This window comes from Mandrillus leucophaeus, unplaced genomic scaffold (assembly GCF_000951045.1).
Source record: "Mandrillus leucophaeus isolate KB7577 unplaced genomic scaffold, Mleu.le_1.0 Scaffold75, whole genome shotgun sequence".
NCBI lineage: Eukaryota > Metazoa > Chordata > Mammalia > Primates > Cercopithecidae > Mandrillus > Mandrillus leucophaeus.
In genome coordinates, this window is record NW_012108141.1 from 2,453,737 (window position 1) to 2,460,986 (window position 7,250).

At 44.4% G+C, this 7,250-nt stretch overlaps 1 protein-coding gene across 1 annotated transcript in view; it reads right to left on the reverse strand.

Moving 5' to 3' along the window:
* CCDC158 (coiled-coil domain containing 158) overlaps positions 1–7,250 on the reverse strand; it is a 132,160-nt gene that overhangs the window by 124,022 nt on the left and 888 nt on the right. The window lies entirely within an intron of this gene.

Here is a 7,250-nt window from a genome sequence, read left to right on the forward strand (position 1 = left end):
AAAGAAAGAAAAAGAAAAAAATGAATATATTCTGTGTGCAGAATTCAGACTAATGAATAGAAGTAAAGAGAGGCAGAGTTTAGTTCAAGGTGGAGATGGATTTTCTAAAGACTACAGTACCCTGAATATATACCTGGAGGGCTTCCTTGAGAGGTGTTGAAGGTAAGAATGGGTGAGCACTTGTTGAAACGGCAACTGCCACTAGTATTCTTTCTTGGGTAGAGTGTTGGACTAGAAAATCTCTAAAATCTTCTCCAATTTGGACATTCTATGATTTCCCATGGAAAACATCCAACAAAAAGCTGACCCAAAATATGACTTCTCACAGGTGATGTCAGTCAACAGCAAAGCTAGATAGGAACAATTCTACTGCTTCCAGCAAGTCTCATGCTATTTTGTTAAAAATGTTTGGCTCTAGATGAATTATAATAAAGTTTTAACTTTTCTTTTTTCTTTCTGTCTTTTTTTTTTTTTTGAGATAGGGTCTCACTTTGTCATCCAGGCTGCAGTGCAGTGGTGGCTCAAGCGATCCTCCCACCTCAGCCCCCCAGGTGGCTGGGACTACAGCTGCACACCACCACGCCTGGCTAATTTTTGTATTTTTAGTAGAGACGGGGTTTTGCCATGTTGCCCAGGCTGGTCTTGAACTCCTGAACTCAGGGGATCTGTCTGTTTCAGCCTCCCAAAGTGCTAGGACAGGGATGAGCCACCATTCACAGCTAAGTTTTTTTCCTTTAACATTTCTGCATATATGTTTACAGTAGTATTAAATTCATCTTATCCCAAATCTCTCTTCATCTCCTCACTAAACCTTCTTTCTTGGGTATTTCAAATATCTTCATCAATTCAAATTCCATATCCAATTAATCACCATATTCTGTTAAGTTTAAATATGTATTATCTTTTAACTCAGTAAAGAAGACTTAGGTAGGGTCACAAGTCATAAGGACAAAATCCTTGAATATGCAACTTAGTTCATTTTACTCCCATTGTATTTTTATGCTTTCATCAGTTCTTAACAGGCCTACTACAAAGTATCTCAAAATGATGTTTCTAGTTTTAGTCTCTTAAAATCATTAAAAGTTTCCTATAAAACCAGAGCCATCTTGCTGTCTTGCTCAAAGACTAAGGTTTGAACTAAGACTAGCACTCTTAGGCTTGCCCTTTAGATCTGGCCTAACCCACTTACCAGTTCATTCTCTGGCCACTCCCTGACATACACTGTGCCCCAAAGATGTCTTACTTGCTGTGCCCTCAGTGGGTCATGCTCTTTTAGGACTCTGTTTTTATTTGTACTGTTCTTTTTGTCCTTCCTTACCCTCCTGGCAAAAACCTCTCCAGTTTGGCTTTTAGGGATATTACTGGTAGCAATGCACATTGATCCAGTTTTAAATTTCAGCATTCTAATAAGAAAAAAAGAAAACTACCCAATGTCTCTGAAAAAATAATGCAGAGGACTGTATTTGAAGGACATGCTCCCCTTACTCTTCCCCTATCAAAAGTGGCAAGCTTCAACTAAAGAATTCATGCATACAAAGCACTTAGCACATGGAGCGGCGCACGTAGCAAGCCTTTGATAACTATTAATTACTGTTGCTGGCATTTAGATAGTTTACAATATGTTATTGCTATGAATATAGTGTTTCTATAAATACTAGAAATAGAGCTGTTTAAAATCAAGACCAATCAAGTTTCTATCCTCATGAACTTATATTCCAATGGGGAAAGAAAGGCACTAAGGGGCAAAAAAATCACAAATATAATTTTGGGGAGTTGTCAAGTACAATAAAGAAAATAACACAGGATAGTGGTATACAGAGAGATGGAGTTGAGACTCCTGATATGGTTTGGCTGTGTCCCCACCCAAATCTCAACTTGAAGAGCATCTCCCAGAATTCCCACGTGCATGGGAGGGACCAAGGAGGAGGTAATTGAATCATGGAGGCCGGTCTTTCCTGTGCTATTCTTGTGATAGTGACTAAATTTCATGAGATCTGATGGGGTTATCGGGGTTTCCACTTTTGCTTCTTCATTTTCTCTTGCTGCTGCCATGTAAGAAGTGCCTTTCGCCTCCTGCTATGATTCTGAGACCTCCTCAGCCATGTGGAACTGTAACTCCAATTAAACCTCTTTTTCTTCTTCCCAGTATATCTTTATCAGCAGCGTAAAAACGGACTAATACAGTAAATTGGTACCAGTAGTGTGGGGTGTTGCTGAAAAGATACCCGAAAATGTGGGCGTGACTTTGGAACCGGGTAACAGGCAGAGATTGGAACAGTTTTGAGGGCTCAGAAGAAGACAGGAAAATGTGAACTTCCTAGAGACTTGTCGAATGGCTTTGCCCAAGATGCCAATAACAATATGGACAATAAGGTCCAGGCTGAGGTGGTTTCAGATTGAGATGAGGAACTTGTTGGGAACTAGAGCAAAGGTCACTCTTGCTCTTCTTTAGCAAAGTGGCTGGTAGAATTTTGCCCCTTCTCTAAAGATCTGTGGAACTCTAATCTTGAGAGAGATGATTTAGGGTATCTGGCAGGATAAATTTCTAAGCAGCAAACCATTCGAGAGATGACCTGGGTACTGTTAAAAGCCATTCAGTTTTATAAGGGAAGCAGAGCATAAAAGTTTGGAAAATTTGCAGCCTGACTATGTGATAGAAAGGAAAAATCCATTTTCTGGGGAGAAATTCAAGCCGGCTGCAGAAATTTGCATAAGTAGCAAGGAGTGTAATGTTAATCCCCAAGACCATGGGGAAATGTCTCCGGGCCATGTCGGAGACCTTCATGGCAGCCCATCCCAACACAGGCCCAGAGGCCCAGGAGAAAAAAGTGGTTTCGTGGGCTGAGCTCAGGGTCCCTGTGCTGTGTGCAGCCTAGGGACTTGGCGCCCTGTGTCCCAGCTGCTCCAATCATGGCTGAAAGGGGTCAATGTGCACCTCGGGCTGTGGCTTCAGAGAGTGGAAGCCCCAAGCCTTGGCAGCTTCCATGTGGTATTAAGCCTGTAGGTGCATAGGCCTCAAGAATTGAGGTTTGGGAACCTCTGCTGTATTTCAGAAGATGTATGGAAATGCCTGGATGCCCAGGCAAAAGTTTGCTGTAGGGGTGGAGCCCTTATGGAGAACCTCAGCTAGGGCAGTGCTGAAGGGAAATGTGGGGTCAGAACCCCCACACAGAGTCCCTACTGGGGCACTGCCTAGTGGAGTTGTAAGAAGAGGGCCATCATCCTCCAGACCCCAGAATGGTAGATCCACCAACACCTTGCACCATGCATCTGAAAAGCTGCAGACACTCAACACCAGCCCATGAAAGCATCTGGGAGGAAGGCTGTACCCTGCAAAGTCACAGGGGTTGGAGCTGTCCAAGACCATGGGAACCCACCTCTTGCATCAGGTTGACCTTGATGTGAGACCTGGAGTCAAAGGAGATCATTTTGAAGCTTTAAAATTTGACTACCCTGCTGGATTTTGGATTTGCATGGGCCCTGTAACTCCTTTGTTTTGGCCAATTTCTCCCATTTGGAATGGCTGTATTTACCCAACACAGCCCTCATTGTATTGAGGAAGTAACTAGCTTGTTTTTTATTTTGCAGGCTCGTAGGCAGAAGGGACTTGGCTCATCTCAGATGAGACTTTGGACTGCTGACTTGGGTTAGTGCTGAAATAAGTTAAGACTTTGGGGGACTGCTGGTAAGGCATGATTGGTTTTGAAATATGAGGATATGAGATTTGGAGGGGCCGGGGTGGAATGATATGGTTTGCCTGTGTCCCCACCCAAATCTCAACTTGAATTGTATCTCCCAGAATTCCCACGTGTTGTCGGAGGGACCCAGGGGGAGGTAATTTTCTCTTGCTGCTGCCATGTAAGAAGTGCCTTTCACCTCCCACCATGATTCTGAGGCCTCCACAGCCATGTGGAACTGTAAGTCCAATTAAACCTCTTTTTCTTCCCACTCTCAGGTATGTCTTAGCAGCGTGAAAACAGACTAACACAGCCCCTCTAGTTAGGGTAGGTGAGGGAAGGCCTTTCTAAGGAGGTGGCATTGAATTGAATGACAGAAAGAAGTCAGCCTCACAGGGGCCAGGGGTAACTTCTTAAAAGGAAATGCCATCACAAAGGCCCAAAGATGAGAAGAGCTCAGAGTTCACTGACTCCCAATGAAGAAGGCTAATGAGGTTGTACGGTAGCTAAGTGGGGATGAGAGGGCTTCTAATGGAGGCCAACTGTGTGTAATGCCAAAAGGAACACTGTGCTTATCACTTCCTTTCCTACACTATCCTGAGAAGATGTTAGTGAGGTTGGTGGAGGTAGAGCTCATGGATCCTTGAAAAGGCCACATACTGAAGACTTTGGGGCTTATTCTAAATGCAATGCAAAGCGCTGGAGGATTTTAATCAAGGGCATATGATCCTCCAGTATACACTAGGAGAAGCTGGGGCCAGTAGTCATAAATCCCTGGAGCAGTCCAATAAAGGGACTAAAACCCAACTCTGAAGTAGGTCAGACATTAAAAGTAGATAGTGCTGGGGTTGAGAATGGGGATTGACTACAGATGGGTACAAGGGATCATTTTTGGATGATGGAAATGTTCTAAAACTGAACTGTGTAGTGATTGTACAATTCAGTAAGTTTATTAAAAATCACTGGACTGTCCACTTCAAACAGATGAATTTTATGGTATGTAAATTATACCTTATAAAGCAGTTTGAAAAGCAAGCAGATGTGGGGAGTGTGTTAGTTTGTTTTCACACTGCTAACAAAGACATTCCCAAGACTGGGTAATTTATAAAGAAAAAAGAGGTTTAATGGACTCAGTTTCACATGACTGGGGAGGTGTCACGATCACAGAGGAAGAGCAAGGGAAGTCTTATGTGGCGGCAGGCAAGAGAGAGTTTGTGCAGGGGAACTCCCCTTTATGAAACCATCAGATCTTGTGGGGCTTATTCACTATCACGAGAACAGCACAGGAAACACCTGCCCCCATGATTCAATTACCTTTCACTGGGTCCCTCCCACAGGGAATTGTGGGAGCTACAATTCAAGATGAGATGGGGGTGGGGATACAGCCAAACCATATCAAGGAAAGTGGGAAGTGTAAATTAGCTGTCTGGGTCCCCGAAGTGAATCACTAAACTTGAACACTGAATTTTCCTGTATCCTGAAAACTCCAAAGTGTCTTTATTCCAGATGACTAGTGGTTGCTTTTAGCCATATTTTAACACATGGAAGCACTTCTGCATTCCCTCTTTTCCCCAGGCCTGGACCTCAATCCCCAGGTGTCTGCAACTTTTACTTAATATACATATGATGGATAACCAATAATGATTCAGCTAAGGTAAGGACAAAGCCTTTGCCACTTTTTACCTTTATTCTGTTTAGCCAGAGCAAATAGTGATATTTTAATAGGAATACTCTTAAAAAATTGCTTTAAATGCCAGACTACCTCCTTCCTATGCACCACTTAAATTTCTTTTCTTATCAGATTCCCTATTCAAATCCTTTCTTTAGGATGTACAGGATTCAGATAAATATACAGTGATCTCCACTATTGTACCCCACTACTGCCCCAGCTGAAGACCTGTAAACTATTCATCAGTACAGTATGCTATGTGATTTATGAGCACGCTTATATGTATTAGTTCCCTACAGTTTCCATAACAAATCATCACAAACTCGGTAGCTTAAAACAGCAGCAACTTATTCTTTCATAATTGTGGAGGCCAGGAGTCCAAAATCAGTCTCATGGGGAAGAAAGCATAGCGTTGGCAGGGCTCCCTCCACCTTTGGAGGCTCTGCAACAGAATCAGTTCCTTGTCTCTTCTAGCTCTATTGGCTGCCGGGCATTTGGTGACTTGTGGCCACATCACTCCAGTATCTGCCTCTGTGGTCATATTGCCTTCTCTTCAGCCTGTATCAAGTCTGCTTCTCTCTCTCTCTCAGGACCTTTGCGTTTGCATTTAGGATCCACCTAGATAATTCACGGTAATCTCTCCATTTCAAGGTACTTAATCACATATGCAAAGGCACTTTTCCCTTATAAGGTAACATATACAGGTTTCAGGGATTAGGACCTGATATATTTGAGTGGCCACTGCTCAGCCTACCATATAATTTGGGGCCACCTAGCTGGGGAACCGGTGGATCACAAGAGGCCCTGTTTAATAAACGGTGGAGGTCTAAAGTGGCTCACTCATTACATTCTAGATAACACTGAGTACTCATTGTAAATGCACAACAACAATAAGAGCTTTGCATACATACAAATAAATTGCTGTCTTCAAATTGTTTTGGGAGTATAATATCATCTCTATGGCATGGAAACCATTTCACCCACAACACAAGTAAGATAACCATACCAAGATTAAAAACAGTGAGCGCAGTACGGAGATAGGAGGACCACATCTCTCTCACTACTCCTCCACCCCTACCTGATGAGTTTCCGCAGAGAAACAGTACTACCCAGCATGTCTCTGGGATATGTGGAAGCCCTGGTCCTTCCCTCCCCGCCCCCAACTCCCCGCCCCGACCTTAATCGGCAGCTGAGAGAAGCAGCAAGAACTGGTTGCCAGTCAAAAAACCTGGGCAACAGCCTACCTCACTTCTACCTTCCCCTGACCTTGGAGTTGAGCATGAGGCACAAACAAAACCTGGAGCAGCCTGAGTGGAGCCTGGAGCAGAGTGCTGTGGAAAAGGATGGAGACTTTCCAGAATTCATTGTGCCGCTGATTGATGCTGATAATGGGGGAAAGCTCTGACCCCCACATGTGGTTTACAGACAAGGCTCAAGCTCTAAGGGACCTCGCGCCGGAGTTTAACACCATTCCGTCTCGGATGCGAGGCTGTCCTCTTTTACCGCCAAGTCTTCCCCATCTCCTCCCCCTGTTCGCGGCGGCGCGGCAGATACAGTTGGCAGTCATGTTGGGACAGGTTATTCGGTGATTCTCTTCCCCACAAATCAAATTATTTTGTTCTTCAAGGTCCAGGTTTCAGCGCCACCGTCCCCAGGGGTCTTGCGATCCCCGAAAACAACAGCAGTTCATTCCAGTAAAGAAACAATTTATTGGGCATCTACCATGTGCAGAACAAACACGAGGCACTGGAAGATTCCAGAAAATGAACACGAGTCGCTCCGGGTCCTCAGAAGAACCCCACTCCCACCCCACCATCCTCGTCTCACGGGCCGCGCCCCGCCTGTACCTGCAACCAACACCTAATCCTAAGACACCGGCCGCATCTCCGCGGGGCGCCGGCGGG